Below are 21,741 nucleotides of genomic sequence, written 5' to 3' on the forward strand. Positions count from 1 at the left end.
TGATAGAAGAAAAAGTTGGCTACGATCTACATACGGTGGGGTCGGGCTCCAAATTCCTCAATAGGACACCCATAGCACAAAAGTTAATAACTAGAATCAACAAATGGGACTTACTCAAACTAAAAAGTTTTTTCTCAGCAAAAGAAACAATAAGAGAGGTAAATAGAGAGCCTACATCCTGGGAACAAATCTTTACTCCTCACACTTCAGATAGAGCCTAATATCCAGAGTATACAAAGAACTCAAAAAATTAGACAATAAGAGAACAAACAACCCAATCAACAAATGGGCCAAGGACCTGAACAGACACTTCTCAGAGGAGGACATACAGTCAATCAACAAGTACATGAAAAAATGCTCACTCTCTCTAGCAGTCAGAGAAATGCAAATCAAAACCACCCTAAGATACCATCTCACTCCAGTAAGAGTGGCAGCCATTATGAAGTCAAACAACAACAAGTGCTGGCGAGGATGTGGGGAAAAGGGTACACTTGTACATTGCTGGTGGGACTGCAAATTGGTGCAGTCAATTTGGAAAGCAGTATGGAGATTTCTTGGAAAGCTGGGAATGGAGCCACCATTTGACCCAGCTATTCCCCTTCTCGGTCTATTCCCTAAAGACCTAAAAAGAGCATGCTACAGGGACACTGCTACATCGATGTTCATAGCAGCTCAATTCACAATAGCAAGACTGTGGAACCAACCTAGATGCCCTTCAATAGACGAATGGATAAAAAAAAATTGTGGCATTTATACACAATGGAGTATTACTCTGCATTAAAAAATGACAAAATCATAGAATTTGCAGGGAAATGGATGACATTAGAGCAGATTATGCTAAGTGAAGCTAGCCAATCCCTAAAAAACAAATGCCAAATGTCTTCTTTGATATAAGGAGAGTAACTAAGAACAGAGTAGGGACGAAGAGCAGGAGAAGAAGATTAACATTAAACAGGGATGAGAGGTGGGAGGGAAAGGGAGAAAGAAGGGAAATTGCATGGAAATGGAAGGAGACCCTCAGAGTTATACAAAAGTACATACAAGAGGAAGTGAGGGGAAAGGGAAAAATAATACAAGGGGGACAAATGAATGACAGTAGAGGGGGTAGAGAGAGAAGAGGGGAGGTGAGGGGAGGGGAGGGGGGATAGTAGAGGATAGGAAAGGCAGCAGAATACAACAGACACTAGTATGGCAATATGTAAATCAATGGATGTGTAACTGATGTGATTCTGCAATCTGTATATGGGGTAAAAATGGGAGTTCATAACCCACTTGAATCAAAGTGTGAAATATGATATGTCAAGAACTATGTAATGTTTTGAACAACCAACAATAAAAAATTAAAAAAAAAAGATGGGTGTTTTAGTCAACTGTTTCACTGCTGTGACTAAAAGACTCAATCAGAACAACTGTAGAGGAGGAAAAGTTTATTTAAGGGATCACAGTTTTGGAGGTCTTAGTCTATAGAAGGCTGGCTCCTTCCTCAAGGCTCAAGGTGAGGCAGAACATCATGGCGGAAGAGTGTGGCAAAGGGAAGCAGCTCACATGGTGATCAGAAGCAGAGAGAGACTCCACTCTCCAGACTCCAGACTCCAAAGAACCACTTCCTCCAGCCACACCCCACCTGCCTGCTGTTACCACTCAGTTAATCCCACCAGGGATTAATTCACTGATTATGTTGAGGCTATAACCTAATCATTTCTCCTACAAACCTTCTTGCATTGTTTCACATGTGAGATTTTGGGGGACACCACATATAAACCATAACAATGGGCATATGATCCAAGGCAATGATCCAGGTCAATGGGAGACCATCTTGAGGAACTGGTTAGACAGAGTCAATGGGGGGAAAGTCCTCTTCCCATGGAGGTGACTGTCAGCCTGGAGCTCCTGGTGGGGGCAGGCCTTTCCAAGAGTGAAGCCATGCAGGGTCTGACTTCAACCATCACTTCCTAGATCCAGCAGTACCTGAGTCTGTGCCAAGCCTTTGCAGTGATGTGCGGGGAGGAATTATTCTGCCCTCCACATATGCTGGTTCTGCATTTGTAGATTCAACCAACCACTAATGGAAAATATTTGAAGAAAGAAAATTTTATATTTACTGAATATTTACAGGCCTTCTTCCTTGTCATTATTCCCTAAACAACACAACATAACTATGTACATAGCATTTACATTGTGTTAGGTTTCTTAGTCACGTAGAGATGGTTTAAAGTATTTGGAGGATGTGCATATGATAAACACAAACATTATGCCATTTTATAGAAGGGACTTGGGCAACTGTGGATTTTAGTATCTAAAGGGAAGCCCTAGAACCAACCCACCATGAATACCAAGGGACGACTACACACACACACACACACACACACACATACACACACGCACACACGCATGATGTATGAAGTAGGATTTTCTGTGTCAATTTTCAATTCTAACCTGGGGCTTCCCTGCTACCCAATTGCTTCTCTTCCACTAGGCACCCAATTTCCCAGAAACACTTGGCCTGCGTTCATTGAGAGAACCAAACCATTTCATCAAGAGCCTGCTCCAGGCTGATAAAAGGACCATATCCTAGGAGATGGGCCTCTCTGGGCCAATTACTGAGAAGGACAGAGGAAAGGCCTAGCAAGGCACAGCCAATGCCGAAAAAGGCAGAGGTATGAGTGACTTACAGGACCCATCATACGTGTGCATCTCTGTGTGTGGTGTGAATGCACTTTGGGGGTGATTGATAAGCTCTTTGATGTTACTGGACCCTGATGAACTCCATGATGATGGCCTATTTGAGGACAGGATGGGTGAGGGCCAGGCTGGGTGCAGACCACCTGTCCTCTCTGTATCCTCGTCCTCCTTTCTGAGACTCTGCACCAGTCCTTATGCCCTGAAGCTGCCCCCAAGAGGGTCCACTGGAGAGCAAATTGTACAGGTGCAAGTAGGAGAAAATGAGACAAGAGAGCAGGCAAGGCCAGAACTTTGGGAATAGGCCACGTCAAGCCTACTTCTCTTACAGGATGGTTCACTTGGGAACTGGGAAAGGTCTCAGTCCCCAGGCCTGACTCTCTGAGCTTCCAGGTGCCCAGATCTGGAGTGGAGCAGGAGTATGCACACACAACAAGCCACCAAGCAATTCTGAAGCTTGAGGAGAGAGAGGAGGGGAGAGGAGGGCTGGCTGGAGGCGCGAGGCCAGGAGGGAAGGTCTGGAAGACTGCAGATCAAGGTCTGAACTGAATGACTGGGAAGAGCTGAAAGCGGATTAGAGAAATAGGGATTTTTTTTTATTATGTTTTTTAAAATTGAAATAAAGCAAGCAAGAAAGAAAGAAAAAAAACAAGCCTACATGCAGTAAAATGCACCTAGAGCAATACTGTCTTCCTAGAGTGACCATCCTGAGGATGGTGCAGGGACTGCTGCTCCTGAGAACCAAGAGTGGAATGCAAAGCTTGAAAAAAAACACAAACAGACTGTCATCAGGGCTGTGTGCTGGCGGGAAGCCTCTTGACATCACACTTACGGAGCCCTGAAAATGCCTCTTCTGTTTTACCCAATAATTCCAATCAAAGAATTTCATCATAAGGATATATTTTCTAATAGTATTCTTTTTTTTAATATAATATTTTTATACCTTTATTTTATTTATTTATTTTGATGTGGTGCTGAGGATTGAACCCAGCGCCTTACACGTTCTAGTAGAGCACTCTACCGCTGAGCCACAACCCCAGCCCCATAAGGATATATTTTGAAAGAAAAAAAAAGTCACATGCCTACAGATGTTCATTGCAGTGTTATTTATTTCAGGTAAAACTGGAAATCATGTACATGGCTAATGACAGAAGACAGTAAAGTAGGATGTGCTTACTTCCTAGAAGAATACAGCAGCATTGAAGAAATAACCATAAAGATCATAATATGGTAGGTGGAGCTCAGTGGAAGAGCACTTTCCTAGCATGGGTGAGGCCCTGGGTTCAGTCCCCAACAACACACACACACACACACACACACACACACACACACAAATTCTAAAAAGGATCATGAAAAGGAAAATTATAAGATGAAAACAACAGACTGGCATTGAAATTGTCTTTCTTCTCCTGATACTTACTGCACAAACAGTACAACAACACTCCCAGAATTGAGAGTCACTTATTGACTTCATAATGCATTGTAAAATTATTTATGCAATTTTTTAAAATTGCCTCAGCCGTGCATGGTGGCTCATGCCTGTAATCCCAGCAATTCAGGAAGCTGAGGCAGGAGGATTGCAAATTCAAAGCCAGACTGAGCACTTAGTGAGATCCTGTCTCAAAATTAAAAAGAAAAAAAAAAAAACTGGGGATGTGGCTCAGTGGCTAAGCACCCCTGGGTTCAATCCCTGGTAGAAAAAAAAAAAAGTCTCAGTGTTTTCAGCTCAGAGAAATCAGGAGTCAAAGAATTAGTTGCCATAGTCCAAGAAAAGGGTATCCGTGGGGACAAGGGAACAGACTGCTTTGCAAAATTGTGGGAAGACCCTACCACACGTAGAGGAGACTGCTGGAGGGCTCAGTCAAAGCACACCATGAGAGGTCACGTGTGGAGAGAGAGTCTGTCTGTCTTTACTATTTATTTATTATTTACGTATTTATTTGTGCATGAGACTTTCCAAATTTCTTTCCCAAAAATAATCCATCATATCACCAAATATCTTGAAAAGTGAGGCCTGGGTATTCAAGGGCCTTATCGGTACCAGCGAGTAGCTGCGGGATTACACCCTGTCTCAATTAACCTCCTGCACAATTCATGAGGCATCTCCCTTGAAGCTCAGGTTGGAGGGACCCCCAACTATGAGGAGCTGGTTCCTCCACAGCCAGGTGTGGGGTCCCTGAACAAAGGCCTGAGAGCCGTTGCCATATGGCCCAGGCTGGCCAGGTGCTGCAGCCCAGGGACCCGTATTCCGTGACCTATTTATCTGGCTAAGGTCCACGAATGATAGTCAGCTTGGAACTGTCTGGAGCTGTGAGGATGAGCCAGGGCTCGGTAGCAGCTGCTTCAAGACCACCACAGCTCCAGCAGGTGGAGCGTGACAAGCACTGGGCCCACGTGATGCAAAGGAGGTGACCTGTTGACAAAACCTGCCACCTGTGGCCTTTTATAACTATTGGGATGTCTCCTGGGTTTCCACCGCAGTAGGACTGAGTTGCTCCTGCCTTTACCTGCAGCCTAAAACTCCAGCTCCCTAATGGGGCATCTGAGGCTCCCCTCAGTGTGACCAGCCTCCCCCGGTGTTTTTCTTGGAGCACACCTTCTGACTCCACCCCCAACAGTGGCCCCTTGGCACCTGCCGAGGACACACCTCCAGTGTGACCAGCCTCCCCTTCTAGAACCTGCTTTACTTCCCAGCTCTGCTCAGTCCTCATCCTCCTTCATGAACGGAATGTCCCCACCTCACCTAGCTGGGAAACGCTCCCTGATACTCCCAGCCTTCCCTTTATCAGGGGATGATCAGACACCTTAGCTTTCCTGGGGCCATTCCAACCTCAAAAACTCTATCCTGGTATCCCTGTGTATCACCAAACTGCCCTTTGCCGACCACCACAGGAAACAGCCAAAAGCTGGATCCAGCAATTCAGCACGAAGGCACTACAGGCCGGGGCCACCCCAGAGCCTCTGACTTAGTTGATGGGGACCTAGGCATGGGGGCTTTGTAAAGGTCACAGTGGTTCCAACACAGAGGTTCAGAGAGCTTTGGGAGCTGAGGATTAGAGAGAGCCTCTTGCCTGGCCAGCCCTGCACTTTCGGGAAAGGCGTCAATGGCTGAGCAGGCCTCTGCGAGGGGGGCCGGGTTACCCACATTGCTGGCAGGCAGCATCCCACTTGGGTACCTGGCTGCCCACTTTGAATTCAAGTGTGTGCGGCTCAGCCACAGCCATGCTGGGAATGAGAGCAGGGTATATCAGGGTGTCCATCTGCCACAGCTGAAGGGCACAACTTACAGTGCAAAGCATGAAATGTTCAGCTCGGGCAGTCTCTCCTTCACCAAGGGATGTGCACATCTCACCTGTTTACCCCCTACTCAGGGAAGCAACCTAGGGATGGCTTTAAGGTACAAAGGTGAGAGGAGCCTCCCAGATGCCAGGGTCCAGCCCTTTCCGACCAGGCATAGAGTCTGCCAGCCCCTTCCAGTCTCAGGTAGGACCACAGGCTCTTGGACTGGAAGGACATTTCATTCAGTGTTTTCCTGTTCAGGCCAAGGGTTTCTTAGGAGTGGCTTAGTCAATGGGGATCCTGGCTTAGCTTCAAATCAGACATGACATTTGCATTCTGATCAGGGTGCAGCAGACCGCCCTCTCCATTCATTAATTTGCTCCACACACAGACCACGTGCCTCCCAGGGTCCAAGACCCACCAAGGAACATCCTGAAAGACACCGCAGATGAGATCCCTCCACAAGGAGATCTGCTCAGGTGGGAAGACTGCCATAAATAAGTAAGCACACAATAAGTGAGTTAGGCTGTGCCAGATGGCGACAGGCGGGAGGAAGAGCTTGGGCGGGCAGGAACACAGGTGCTGGTGGGGGTGGGGAAGCATCCAGCAGGAGGCTGGGTGGTCAGGAAGCTGGAGGAGGTGGCATAGGCCCAGCCTGTTTGCCGGAAATGCTGAGATTTCACTCTGAGCAGACATCCTAAATCCAAGGAGAAAAATCCCAGAGGCCCAGGCTGAACCGGCCCTGACTGACCTCCTTCAAAGCATGCAAGGCCAGGGCAAGCTCCCTGACTTGCTCCCCAGCTGGAGAGCTGCGGCCTGCCTGGCCTTGGGAGCAGAAAAGGCTCCTGTCTGAGTTGTGACTTCAATGGGGCTGCAGAGAAGGCCCCAGGGAGCTCTGAGAAAACCCATCACCTAGGTCACGAAGCCTTTTTTTTTTTTTTTAGGCTCCCCAGGGGATCTTCTGGGCAGCCAAGCAGAGGTTTAGGGGAGGCAGCACAGGAAGGCATCAGAGCCCCACAGGATGAGATCTCTGAGGTGGAGCACACCTGAGCTGTGATCCTAAATCACAGGTTGCTTAGCCTCTCTGGTCCTCAGTTTCTTATCTGCAAAATGGATTGGTACCCACTGTCTAGACATGGTGGGGATTAAACTAGGTAACTAGTTTAACTAGTATCTAGTTTATCTAGGTACTAGGTAAAGTACATGGCGTCGAGCCAGCTCCTTGTGGTGTGATGTTAAATATGAGTGCCCCTCCCGGATCACATCGTAAAGAGCACCCAGGATTGGAGGCAGCAGCCTCTGGCATGACCTGCAACCCCAATGCTAACCTCTACCAGCTTTGGGAACCTTGGTTTCCCTGTGTGTAAAATGGGATTCACTGTGACCTGTGGAGATCTGCAGCCCAGCACCTTCCCCAGGTGGACCTGGGAGCCTCCAGATTCCCACAGTGCACTGCATCTGAGGGTAGACAACCCCAGAGATTACCTGAAACCCACAGGTGGCCTTGCTGTGATGTGGAAATAACTGCTTTTATGCAAAATGGTGTGAGAAGGAGCCAACACTGAGCTGTAGTTTTCCCAGAATGCCCCTGGCCTGCACCAGACTTCTCCAGGACCTGTCCATCTCAGCTCCCTGAGCCGATGTCTACCAGGGAACTCAGTGGCCAGCAGCAGCTGAGATAGGGAAGCCCAAGGGACAAGCCTCAGGTCCCCAGGATTCACCCACAGTCTGACAGCCTCTGGAAGGGCCATTTCTGAGAAGCCATGCATGGGCCTCATGATCAGCCCCCAAGTGGGCCTGGCTTCTGCTCTGGAAAGATCTGAAATCCTGGGACCAGGTGGGGAGGACTTCCAAGACCCTCCACTTCTGCCATCCATGAAGCTACCTCCCTCCTTCTCCCCCTTCCTTCCTGCTGCTGCCCCATCTTTGCTCTCAGCCATGGCTGTTAATTCAAAACCTGGTGAGAGTCAATGCTGAATGAAGAAAAGACAAACAGAAACACGTTGAGAAAAAGCTGGTGCCAGGTGGGTCATCATCCCTGGTGGAGGATGAATGACCCAGGGGTAGTACAGCACACTTATATACGTTTCATCAAAAGGTTTTTTGTGGGAAAGCTTCCTCAAAGCAGGCAGTCTGAAGGATGCAGGACTGGCGAGACATTGGGGTCATCTTTTTATGCTCAGAATTTTCTATCCCCAGGAGCTAGTGCCTGAGCTCAAGGTCCTGACTGATTCAGCTCTGCATACTCCGTAGGCGTCACCATAGCAACTGGGCCATCTTGACCTGCACCTTTGCACAGGAAATTCCCAGCCCAACACAGCTGGAATCAGAGAGACCATGATTCAAATCACCGTTCTCCACACTTCCCTTCCCTGCCACTCTCCCTTCTCCCAGAGGCCTCCCCAGGTAGAGCAATGTCTCTTGAGAGGGTGTAGGGTAAGTGGGGTTTTGTCTTCCTGAAGCCCTCTCTCTCCCACCTTCAGCACTCTTTCCTGCCTGCACCATCATGGACCTGCATAAACACACTCTGGCCTCCCCAGTGCAGCTCTGACTCTTTGCTCTGACTCCACCCACCGCGGTTGGAGAACAGCCACCATAGCAGGCACAGGTAGCTGGGGTATACCATTTTCAAATTCCCAGGCTTTCTTGGGAAGGAGCCAAAGGGAAAGCTGGAAGGGCCTGGACCCTGGGCCTGGTGGCCAGGCCTGCAGGGGCTCCACCAAGGGAGTGGGGAGAGGCCAGACTCCAGAGCATCTGAGACCAGGGCTGTTGCCTCAAGGACCCCCCCTCTGGGCATGAGTCCTAGGACAACTGTGTGGCAGAGAAAACTGGAACATCCTCACCAAGGGTCCCTTTGGGTCTGCTGTGTCCCGACCCCCATAACAAGGCTGGCAACCAAGATCCCTATAGGCCCCCCACCCTGGGGGCCTCCATGGTGAGAAGAAGCCAAACTTGGCTGAGGTTGCAAGTGTTGTGGCTCCTTGTTTCTCTGCAGCCTGTTCCCCGGTGCAGTCTCAGAGCTGGAGCATCCCGTAGGGTTAGAGCCCGAGTCCCAGTCCAGGAAGATGGTGCTGAGCCCCTGCTGCACTTCCTCTCAGGGAGGGTAGGTGTGGATACCAGGGTGCCAGGCTCTACAGGCAGCTTTCCCATCTGTCCAAGATTGGCACACGCAGTAGGTGCCCCAGGAGGGGATGGCCTGACCACCTCTGTACTTCTAAACAGTGCAGGCCCCCAGCCCCAGGCATGGCTCCTATCAGGCAGCTGTGACAAACATATTTCCAGGATATATGAGGCCCAGAGAGGCTAGCTGCCCTGATCAAGGCTGGCTGCACAGTGTCCCTGGGCTCTGAGTCTCTGCCCCTCACAATCCTCTGGGGTCCAGCATCCCCCGGGGTTTTCAGGATCATCTAGGCCAGCCCTTTGCAAACTTTTGTTAATTTTTTCCCCCTTAAACAAAGATCTGGGTATGCAATCCCTCAAAACTTGAGGAGGGCAGGAGTGGATGTGGGGTACACCTGAGCCCCACTACCCTGTTCTGAGAGCCACTCCAAGGAGCTGACCTGAATGCTCTGCTTGAGTTCAGTGCGTAAACGCCCATTTCTCTAGGCGAGGAAACTGAGGCCAGGAGGACGGCAGTATGTGCCGAGGCAGCCGCGAGCTACTCCCCCTCTGCCCCTGGTCTGCTGTGCTACCCCCCGACCCGTCACACTGGAAATCTATTCACACGGCTTCTGCAGCCTGCAGACCACAGGAGCCCTGACGTGAACCATATTTCTGTTCTGACAGCCAGCCCTTGTAAAACTGAGCCTCCTCCTTGTAATCGCCCCTCAGTTTCCCTTTGGAGGAGCTGACTTTGAACTTGCAGAGAACAAAGGCCCCTTTGTGACTTGCCCTGGGGAAGTGAGATGGGGGGAGAAATGCATAAATAATATGAGAAGCAGCAACCCCAATTCTATAAAAACCACTTTATTTGGAAAACTGCATAGGAGCCAAGTTTCTTCAGCCTGGACACAGAAGCCCGGGACCCAGGGCTGAGCCAACAGGGTCAGTGGCTGTGGCATTGGGGCAGCCTGACCAGCCATGAGCAGTCGGGCAGCTCAGGCCCTGCTCAGCCCAGGAGAGGCATCAGAAAACACGGCATGAAGCCTCGCCCCCGCCACCCCCTGCACTCACGGAAGTCCAATTTGTGTAAGAAGAAAGTCATTTCTTTGCCGTTTGGGGCTGGACAGAAATGGCTTTCTCCCCTCCTCCCTCCCGCTGTTCCCAACCATGCGTGTCTTCCTGAGTTTCTCTCCTGCTTTTTCTGCCAACACTCCAGGCAGAAGGGCCAGCCCTGCACCCCCCCCCCAAGAGCCTGTGGGGGCAGCAGTTGTCCTCCCACCCTCCACCCTCCCCCAGTGCAGGGAAGGCTTGCCGCAGCTCAGCCCTGCGGCTTCTTTACACCCTGCGGGTTAGTCAACGGCATGGGCTGTGCCTACCCAGGTTTTCTTCTCTGACAAGCCCTGTGTCACCTCCTCTGGGATGTCCTGCCTGACGCAGTCATCCCCCACCTGGTCCTCCCCTCAATACTCAGTGCAACTTTGGCTGTGTCTGAGAATGTAATTCGCTCTGTGCCCCCAGCCCCTGACCCAGGGCCTAGCACAAGAACAGCTTGTGAGTAGATAGGTGAATAGGTTCTTATTCCTCTTACTCCATACATACTTGGTCTTTACACCTGTTGAGATGCTTTCAGCTGCAAGCCACCTCTGTAAGAAGCAAAGGGGGGATGCATGGGCTTATAGATTCATATAACTGAGATGTCTGAGTAGATGGCTTCAGGTATGGCTCTATCCAGGGTCTCTCGCTTTCATGGTCTTATCAAAGGCAAGTCTCTGCATGAGAGGAACTAAAAAGATTCCTCTTACCTGCTGAAGAACAGCCGTTTTATCCCCATAGTTTGACAAGGAATAGGCTCTGCCCTCCCCTATCCAGAGGACCCTCCCCTATCCAGAGGCAGGTTCTTTTCTGGAAAAGTAAATACTTTGGCAACTCTTGTGAAGCAGAGATCTGAAGGGGGAGGTGTGTGTGCACTGTTCTCTGTTGCTCGTCAGCATGGTTCTGGGCATGAACATTCTAATATTTTGCCTTTCTTTATTAATAATTTGTGCATCATTCACTTCCAAAACAGATCCAAGGCTACAACCTAACTTTGGCCTTGCCAGGAATCCTTCCAAAGAGCTTTTATGTAGTTACTGCTTCCGTGGGTTGCCCACAGTGAGGGACCCAGGCACGATAAGGACACGTGTTCTATACGTCTCAAAGCCAGAGAGAATAAAGTGCAGAAGATCCGGATCACCTGGAATCCATACATGGACCCATTTCACAGATTAGGAAGCTGTTAACCAGAGAAGGTGGCTTGGTCTGTTTAGACTTATGTAAAAACTGGGTGATTTATAAATAACAAAAATTAGGGGCTGGGGTTGTGGCTCAGTGGTAGAGCACTGGCCCCTCATGTGTGAGGCGCTGGGTTCAATCCTCCGCACCACATAAAAATAAATAAATAAAGTAAAGGTATAAATAACAAAAACTCATCTCTCCCAGTTCTGGAGGCTGGAAGGAGGTGACCAAGGTGATTTAGTGTCTGGTGAGGGTCCATCCTCTGCTTCCAATATGGGGATGTCACTGCATCCTCCAGAGGAGATAAACACCATGTCCCCACATGACGGAGAGATGGAAGGGGACTGTGGTTTGGACCTGAAATATTCCCCAAAGGCTCATGTGTTGAAGGTTGGTCTCCAGGACAGCGGTGCTCAGGGGTGGACCTAGGTGGCAGTGATGGGCTCACGAGGGCTCTGATCTCATCAGTAGGTGAGTCCTTTCATGGGCTCACGATTGAATGACGATGGGGAGGCGGTGAAATGGCAGGAGGAGGGGCCTAGGTGGAGGGGGGTCCGTCACGTCAGTCACGGGGGCCCTCCCTGGAAGGGCGCATCTTGCCCCCAGCCTCTTCTTCTCTCTCCCACTCTTTCTGCTTCCCAGCCGCCATGAAGTGAGAAGCTTCGTTCCGTTACATGCTCCTCGCCATGATGTTCTGCCTCACGGGACCCAGGAACAGCAGAGCCAAGCAATTCTGGAATGAAACCTTCAAAGTTATGAGCCAAAATAAATCTTTCCTTCTTCAAGTTGATTTTCTTGTACATTTTGTCACAGTGACAAAAATCTGACTAACACAGGAATGAACTCACTCTCTCAAGTCCTTTTATAAGGGCTCGAACCCCATTCCTGAGGGCTCTGCCCTGTGACCTCATCACCTCCCAGAGGCCCTACATCCTTATACCACCATCTTCACAATTAAATCTCAACTTATGAATTTTAGGGGGTACATTCAGACCATAGCAGAGAGCAATTGAGAGAGTCGAGGACTATTAGCCAGTGGATAGAGAGGCTCTGAGCAGGAGGCTGGAGAGACACAGGGTCTCACACTTCTTGGAGGCCCATTCACTCTGTGGGACTCTAAGAGGAGGCTGGATGGGGTAAGGGAGATGAGAGACAGGACATCAGCTCTGTCCATCAGCCCAGGAGGTGGGGCTGGTATCCCAACCAGTCAGTCATTCTCAGGTCGGGGTGGGGAGCCCTCCCCTGTCTGTCAGTCCTTCCTTAGAACCTGGTTGCCTGGGGCTGGGGATGTGGCTCAAGCGGTAGCACGCTCGCCTGGCATGCGTGCGGCCCGGGTTCGATACTCAGCACCACATACCAACAAAGATGTTGTGTCCGCTGAGAACTAAAAATAAATAAATAAATATTTAAAAAAAAAAAAAAAAGAACCTGGTTGCCTGGCTGCCCTGACCTTCCTTCCGAGGGGCTGGGGATGGTCAGGAGCAGTGAAGGCCAGCAGGACCTCCAAGGCCTGTAACAACCAGCAACAGATTGGCTCTGAGGGGCCCAAGCCACCAGGCAGCAGCCTGCAGGGGGACCTGTGGAGCCGGGCATACGTGCTGCCCTTGTAAGGGCCAATTTCCCATCCCTAGGACAAAGGACCAGAATGTCATTCAGATTTCACCCACTTACATGTGGCTGTAAGTTGGAGGCCACAAGATTCTCCCACCATCTGGGCAAAGGAATTTCACTGCCTGTGCCTCTGAGCTTCTCCCCTGCGAGCGCACGGCTCCCAGCCCCGTACCAAGCCCTGAGGTCCCTCCATCCAGTCCTGCCCCAGCTTTTCCCTGGATAGGGTCCCACAATTGAATCTGCTCAGGAACAGGACACGGTCACAGCACTAACACAGACCCCAGCTCCACGGTGCTCCCCAACAACTTCACCTTGCTCCGGGTGGTCAGATCCTAGTGGGCCAGTAGGCTGCCATCAGGGAAGGGGAGGACCGTGACAACACCCAGAGCTGTGCAGGCGCACACTCCTCGGAGTTCAGGTGACGACGGTGGAAAGGACCCACAGACCCATGGGCTGGGCCCGGGGGAGCTGGTGCAGAAGCAGACACCACCTTGCAGCAAGCTGTGTCCCCACCTCTTTGAGTAAATCTCTTCATTTGAATTTCATTCCTCTTTTCATTTTGTTTGCATTTAATTTGCAAATTGGTCTGGGTGGCATGGATTTGTGACAGCTGTACACATCAGGGGGCTGGGCTTGACTTCACAGTTGTGTGTCTTTAAGTAACAGCATAATAAAAACAACTGAAGTCAACACTAGGGACCAAGAGACTCTTCCCCTCTAAGATGGGTTCAGAGGGTGACCCAGCACCATTTAGGTTTTCTTCTGGTACCGAGGCCCTCGACCACTGAGCCACACCCCCAGCCCTATTTTGTCTTTTATTTGGAGACAGGGTCTCACTGAGTTGTTTAGTGCCTCACTTTTGCTGAGGTTGGCGTTGAACTTGCAATCCTCCTGCCTCAGCCTCCTGAGCTGCTTGGATGACAGGTGTGCGCCACCTCGCCCAGCTCCATTTGGGTTTGATGAAAGCAGTGATAGATGTTGACAGGTGATAATAAGCAATTTAACAAAGGGACACTCAGAAGAGGGTGGATGATACCGAGAGTGCTGTGTTGGAGACACTGTCCTTTCTGAGCCCAAAAGGGTCTTGGCTCCTCTCAGCCGGTTTTCTTTTTTTTTTTTTTTTTTGCTTTGCTTTTTTTTATGTTTAGTTGTAGTTGGACACAATTATCTTTATTTTGTTTATTTATTTTTATGTGGTGCTGAGAATCGAACCCAGGGCCTCACATGTGCAAGGCAGGCGCTCTCCCGCTGAGCCACAACCCCAGCCCCCTCAGCCGGTTTTCACAGCTGAAAAGGGAGGGAAGCCTCTGTCTCCGGGACCAGCAGTCACTATGGCAGGGTCCGCGTAGCAGGAGGCAGGAGCCCCGTAGGGCTGAGGTGGTCTGTCCTCTGGGCAGCCCTCCTCCCGGGGCAGCCCCTCCAGCTTCCTCTCAGATGAGATGCACAACCTTGATCCAAGAAAGTCCTTTTTCCGGGGGGAATGCCAGGCCCAGTGACAAGAGAGGTCTCATTTGTGGACTTTGTGGCAGAGCCCCCAGGACGCACCAAGGCCAGCTGCCCGTTCTGCTGTGGGGCGAGGATCCCCGTACCCCACTCTCAGATCAACAGTAAAGGACGGATGCAGAGTGCCACGTCCTCCAACGCGAGCTGCTCCTCATTCCAGGGCCAGCATAGGTCAGATCGAGGGTGGCCAGTAGTGTAGCCCAGGACCTGGAGCCAGTGGCAAACGGATCCCGACAGCTTCCGAGGCAATTGGTGCAGACGGGGTCACACGGGCCTCTCAGAGCAGCCAGAACCTGCTGACCTAGGCTGAGGTCAGGGAGGTCAGAGAGTGCCCGTGTGAGCCCTGCTGTGTCCTGTCCTGGCTGCTGGGCCTGCTGGCCATGGAGGAGCCCAGCAGGAGGCCACTGAGCTGGCACAGGCCCGCCAGGAAGCCAGGGAGGGCAGGGCCACACTGAGGAGCCGTGGTCACAGGCCAGCCTGGCTCCCGGCCTGGGCCCTCCGATCTCTGGCTCACCACTCACCCTGGACATCTGGGGCACTAGGCCCAGAGTTCCCCCAGCAGGGACTGGTCGGATTTACTGACAAGGTGAAGGTCTAATTTATTTTTACTTTTCAGGATTACCCCCACCAACGTGAAAGCTGCTATTTAACCGGCGGCCACTAAAAATAAATACTGAAACACCACATTTGTGCGGCTCAGCCAGACTGGGTCGCTGTGACTTAGAGGCCTGCTGTTTCCCTGGACTGTGACACTGGCATGGCTCTGGCGGCCCCATCACTCAAGAGGACAGGCCCTGGTGTCCACCTACATCCCTACATCCCAGGGTCTGAGGAAACAGCAACTAGATATAGAGCAGAAGGACAGAAGACCAAGAAATAAAGTGTTTCCCCAGAGAGGAACCAAGAACGTGGGCAGGCCTGCAAGAGACACGCTGGCCAGAGCACTGGTGGCGTGCTCCAGCTGTGCAGGTCCCACCAAGGCACCACACACCAGGGACAGGCCCATGGCTGAGGCCAGAGGCCACACAGGAGGAGGGCCGCAGGGCAGGCAGGGCCAGACCCTCCAACAGGGACGGAGCTGGCCTGGAGAGGAGAAAGTCTCCCCTCTGCTATTCCCCAGCCCCGAGATTTCCAAACACGGAGTTCATCATTAGGAGGCCAGAGGGGGGACAGTAGAGGCTCTGCTTCAAGAATCTGGAGCAAGAGAGGGAGAGGGAGAAGAGAGACACAGAGGCGAGGCCAAGAGAAAGAGAAACCGGAACAGAAAGGGCAGGTGGAGGAGAGAGAGAAAGAGTGAGAAATGAAAGAGACCTTATACAGGCTGAGCAAGGGCAGCCAGGGAGCCAGAGTGGGGCCCAGCTCCCGACTGACACTGGTCCCTGAGCTGCCTCCTATAGAGCTGGCTACCTGGCCTGTGTGTGGATGCAGCTCCCAGGTCCTGAGGTCCCGGTGCCCTGGGATGACCATGCCCAGAGGGCTTTCCTGGTGGCTCTCTCTCCAGACAAAGTTGGACCTAGAATCTTCCAAAGTCTTCCAAGTAGGACTAAAGGAAGCTGCTGCCAGCCAGTTACCTGTAACCCTGGAGCACGCCTTGGGAAAAAGTTCTCAATAAGCCCATGATAAGTCACGTCGTGAAGAGCACTTACATTTTCTACTGTGTTTTGTGGATTAAACACTTGTCAGTTGTTAATTGAAAATACGTTTCAATGCCCATGATCCTGTTTTTATCTCCTATTGTTTTGTAATAGACAAAATCACAAAACCGTAAGAGATAGTTAGTCAGCTTTCTATCACTATGACAAAATACCTGAGATAATCAACTTCATAAAGAAAAAGGTTCATTCTGTTTTTAGAGCTTTCCCTCCATGGTCTTTTTAGCCCTGTTGCTCTGGGCCTGTGGCAGCCCAGTATACCATAGCCACAGCTTGTGGCAGAAGAGACCTGCTCAAGAATGCAGCAGGAAACACGCCACACAAATTCAAGTAACAACCAAGAGAGTGTCACATCACTGCCTGCGAGGAAGCTCAACCTGCCCTCTGAAGATTTGGGGATTGCACCCACCAAAACAGAGTGACAGCAGACAGACAGGAGAAAGGCACGCACGTGTGAATATGCCAATGTGCCAGGAGCCACGTGAAATTCAGAGACAGGGCTGGAGGGTTGGAACTTAAATACACACACACTCTTCCTAGAGGACTTGGGAAAGTGGGAGATTGCAGACACATTTAGAGAGTGATTTTAGGAGGAGCGAGTGGGCCCAGAAAACCAGTAAGCATTTCTTTACACACATTGGTAATATTCTTTTCTTTTTAATTGGTTGCTCAAAACATTACAATGATCTTGACATATCATATTTCATACATTCGATTCAAATGTATGAAATATGATACGTCAAGTGGGTTATGAATTCTTATTTTTACCATGTATACAGATTGCAGGATCATCCACGTTTATACATACTGCCATACTAGTGTCTGGTAATATTCTTAAACATCTAGAATTGAAAGCTGAGTTAAAATGTATTCTACTTACTTTTGTTTTGTTTTTGGTATGGATTGAAAACATTCCCTTTCTCCCTAGCAGTGTTTCATAAAATTGATTTGTCATCAGTAAAAAAGAAAGTAGAAGAAGAGATCTGTTCCCATCATAGTGGCCAAATAGAAGAAGATGCCAGGGTCCCAAGAGCCCCCTCCATTAGGTCCCACTACCTCCAGTAGCACCACAGGATGGGGACCAAGGCTTCAACACATGAGCCTTTGGGGGACATTCAAGATCCAAACTGTAACCTACTGAGAGTCACAGAGCAACAGTGAGTGACCAAGCCAGCACCTGAGCTTCCCCTGGCTCTGGAAGCACCTTGGCTTGGGGCAGGACAGTGTTCCCAGGGAGCCTGGGACAGGTCCCAGGGCCTGAGCAGCCCGTGGGCAAGCTCTGCACCTCTCCGGTTGACACTGGCATCACTATGAGCCTTAGGAGAAGCTGGGTCCTGGGGCCCTGCACACTGGGCAGCCAGCCGGCTGCAGCGCACAGGGAGGACCACCAGGCTGAGGCTGGGGCAGGTGCTGGGTCTACTGGAAGGACTGGCCAAGGTGCTGAGGCAGCACCAGCTTTGAGTAGCAGACATGAGTAGAATTGAGGCCCTCGGGGGAAAGTACTTTATTGAGGCCCCTGACCTCGCTGGGTGTTATTGTTGAATGCATCTTGTTTTCTGTTTCCTCCCATCCTCTGGAAACATCTGGAGAAAATTGAAGTAGTGAGAAACGGTCCACCTATTATTCCATACTATATTATATACAGTAAATAAAATCCCATAATAAAATCCCATAATAATAAAACACTTTGGCATATTTTACCTCACTGATGTTCACAACAGCCCCACCTTGCTCCCATAAACCGATCTTTGTGCTACTCCTCAAATATACCAAACACTTTCCTGCCTTAGGACCTTTGCACATGCTCTCCCACCTGCTTTAAATATTCTATCCATGCCTTATTCTCTCATTCCATCCAGGTCTCTATTAAATGTCTCCTTCTGGGCTGGGAATGTAATTCAGAGATAGAGGTTGCCTGGTAGGCATGTGACCCTAGATTCAATCCAAGTGGCACCAAAAAAAAAAAATGCTTTCTCTTCATACACTGTTGTATGACTCTTCAGGGGAATCTCCTCATCCTTGATAACTACACATTGGTGTCTTTAAAGATTGTGATGAATTTAAAATGGTCAGAGATTCTTTGCACATTCTTTGCATCTTCTTCCATCAAGACGCACAGTCTCTTTCTCCACCCTCTACACTCCAAGCCTTGTGACTCTGTGGCTGACAGAATGTGGCCTGGGTGGCACTCACTCCTTTGGAACCCAGGCCCCTATGAAGAAGCCCGAGCCAGCCTGCTGGAGCAGGCATGTGCAAGAGAACCAAGGCACCAGCCAACAGCCCAGCCAACTCCCGGGGATGGGAAGGAGAGGGAGGACACCTGGGACCGCTACAAAATGCAGGGTGATCTGTTAGCAAGGAATACAAACCGAAACCAGAGGAAAAGTCAAAGTGTGCCACCCAATTTTTAAAAAAATAAGTAAATAAGAAGTTGAGGGGAAAACAAAATCTCAAAAAGCTACAGCTATGGTTCAATGATTGGTGTCAAGCCAATGTGGAGAGAATCGCCTTCAAAAAATGGCCCTGGGACAAAGGAATATGCACTTACACAAGAATGACTCTGAGCCCCTACCTCACACCACACAAGAGTAACATGAAATGATCAAATGTAAAAAGCTAAAACTAAAAACCTCTTAGAAGCAAACAGGCATAAAGTGTCTTGACCTTGGTTTAAGAACACTTTCCTAAAGGGGATACCCTAAGCACAAAAATTTCTAAAATACGTCAGTTGGACATCACCCAAATTAATGCTTTAGGATACCAAGAAAGTGAAAGGAGATCCACAAAATAGAATGTAATGTTTTCCAAATCATCCGTCTGATAAGGAACTTGTTTCTGGTGGTCTCTGTATTTTTAAAGAATGCTTCAAATTCAAGAATAAAAAGACCATTTAATTCTATGGAATGAAATTGACCAAATTATGCTCTATGCATGTCTGAACATATCACAATGAATTCCATTTTTTTGTAAAACTATATTGCCGCGATTATAAAAACAATAAATAAATAGAAGACCAGTCAAGTAGGTGAAGAAGATCAGGGGGAGGGAGGCAGGAGGAGGAGAGGGAAAGGGGAAAGTACTGGGGATCAAAACAGATCAAATTATGCTGCACTCATCTATGAATGTGTCAAATTAACGCCCCTGTTATGTAGAACTATTGTGAGTAAATAAAGAAAAGAAAGAAAGAAATGGCCAGAGGAGCTGAATACACATCTTCCCAAAGAAGACGACAAATAGCCAAATGGTACACGACAAGGCATTAGGGAAAGGTAAGTCAAAGCCACAATGAGCCGTCACATCACACCAACTAGAATGTCGAAATTTTTTTCTTGAGGGGGGGACTGGATAATTTAACTTAGCATGATTTTATTTTTTTATTTGTCCTTTATAGTTATATATAACAGTAGAACGTATTTTGACATATTATACACATTATACATACTTGGAGCATAACTTCCCAGCCTTGTGGTTGTACCTGATGTGGAATTTCACTGGTCGTGTATTCATATATGAGCACAGGAAAGTCATGTCCGATTCATTCTACTGTCTTTCCCACTCCCCTCCTCTCTTCCTTCCCACATCTGCTCCCTGCCCTGTCTAATCCAGTGAACCTCCACTCGCCACCCACCATGTTTGCTTTTTTGGGAATTGGCTTATTTCAGTTAGCTGACAGTCTCCAGTTTCATCCATTTACCACCAAATGCCATAATTTCATTTCTCTTTATGGCTGAGTAGTATTCCTTTGTGTGTATATACCACAATTTCTTTATCCATTCATCTGTTGAAGGGCAACTAGTTTAGTTCCATAGTTTAGCTATTGTGAATTGAGCTGCCATACACATTGATGTGGCTACATTACTGTAGTATGCTGATTTTAAGTCCTTTGGGTATAGACCAAGGCATGGGATACTGGGTCAAATGCTGGTTCCATTCCAAGTTTTTTGAGGAATCTCCATAGTACTTTCCATAGTGGTTGCACCAATTTGCAGTCCCACCAGCAATGTATGAGTGTGCCTTTTTCCCCACATCCTCATCAACATTTATTGTTACTAGTATTCTTGATAATTGACATGTCAATTTTTTTTAAAAAAAAGCAGATAATAAATATTTTTGTGAGATTATGAAGAAATTGAAACTCTTGTCCATTGTTGGTGGGAATTTAAAACAGTGCAGCTACTTAGAAGGACATTTTGTGGTACCACAAAAAAATTTAAAGTCAGAGTTTCCACATGACCAGCAATTCCACTTTGACACATATATCCAAGAAAAATGGAAATATTGGTTTATACAAAATCTTATGAATGGCAGCATTATTCACAGTAGACACAAGGTGGAAACAATCCACATGCCTATCAACTGAGAATGTGGTATAAACACACAGTGGAATATTACTCAGGCATTAAACAGAAGGAAATTTTGACATGGTACAACATGGACGAAGCTTGAAGACATTTTGCTAAGTGAAAGAAGCCAGACCCAGAGGATCACATAGTATATGACTTCATTTCTATTAAATGCCCGTATAACAGGCCAATCCATGGACACACAGATGTGTGGTGGCCTCGAGTTGGAGAGAGTGAAGTACGAATGAGGGGGGCGTGTTCATAGTCTGAGATTCATCTTCACGTGGCAAAAATGTTCTGGAACTAAATATTGAAATAGTTGCACTAAAAACTCCTGAATTGTGCAATTTTAAATGGTAAATTTTATGGAATATGAATTATATGTCATTAAAAAAAAGCCAAAATATCTGCAAAAAAAAAAATAAAACTTGGGCAAGCACTACATTTTCTGTAATATTTAATTTTCTTGATTCACTCCAGTATTAAATTAAAGAGAACACGTTCCAACTTAGCAATACTAGTTTTAAAGGCACACGTCTCAATGTTAAAGATAACGTTCCAATACAGTAAAACAGCTCATCTGTGGCTTAAAATCCACACACGCTTTGCAGTTTGCCCTTACACCATTTTAAATTGTAAGCACTAATAAAAACTTCAAGGTCACGTAGAAAGACCAGCTTGAAGTAACTCAGGGTGTGAATCTACGTTCTTTCCAATCCCTGGGCTAACGTGGTTCTATTAAATCTGCTGTTTTGATAGATGTGAGAATTCAGAGGACCCTGGAGATTGGAGGCAGGAATTATATCCAAGGTGGCTTCAGATCCTTCACAACTTGCTGTAGGAAAGCATGTTTCTAAACCAGCTATACATCCAGGAGTTTTCCAAATTAAATGTCATGTAAAAGACAAAGTTTATTAAGAGGTCAGAAATAAAATCTTATTGATTTGGGGCATATACATACAATAACCCTAGTAACTGTCTAGAAATTAGACCAACAAAATATATTTTTTGTGGGTGGAGTCTGTAGTCATGTCCAGTGTGTCCAGTATAAGAAAAGTCGCAGCAGAGCCAGGCGCAGTGGCACACACCTGGAATCCCAGTGGCTCAGGAGGCTGAGGCTGGAGGATCATGAGCTCAAAGCCAGCTCCAGTAAAAGCGAGGCGCCAAGCAACTCAGTGGGACCCTGTCTCTAAATAAAATGCAAAATGGGGCTGGGGTGTGGCTCAGTGGTCGAGGGCCCCTGAGTTCAATCCCTAGTACCAAAAAAGAAGGAAGGAAGGAAGGAAGGAAGGGAGGGA

The sequence above is a fragment of the Marmota marmota genome, unplaced genomic scaffold (genome assembly GCF_001458135.2).
Source record: "Marmota marmota marmota unplaced genomic scaffold, marMar, whole genome shotgun sequence".
In the NCBI taxonomy this organism is placed as follows: domain Eukaryota; kingdom Metazoa; phylum Chordata; class Mammalia; order Rodentia; family Sciuridae; genus Marmota; species Marmota marmota.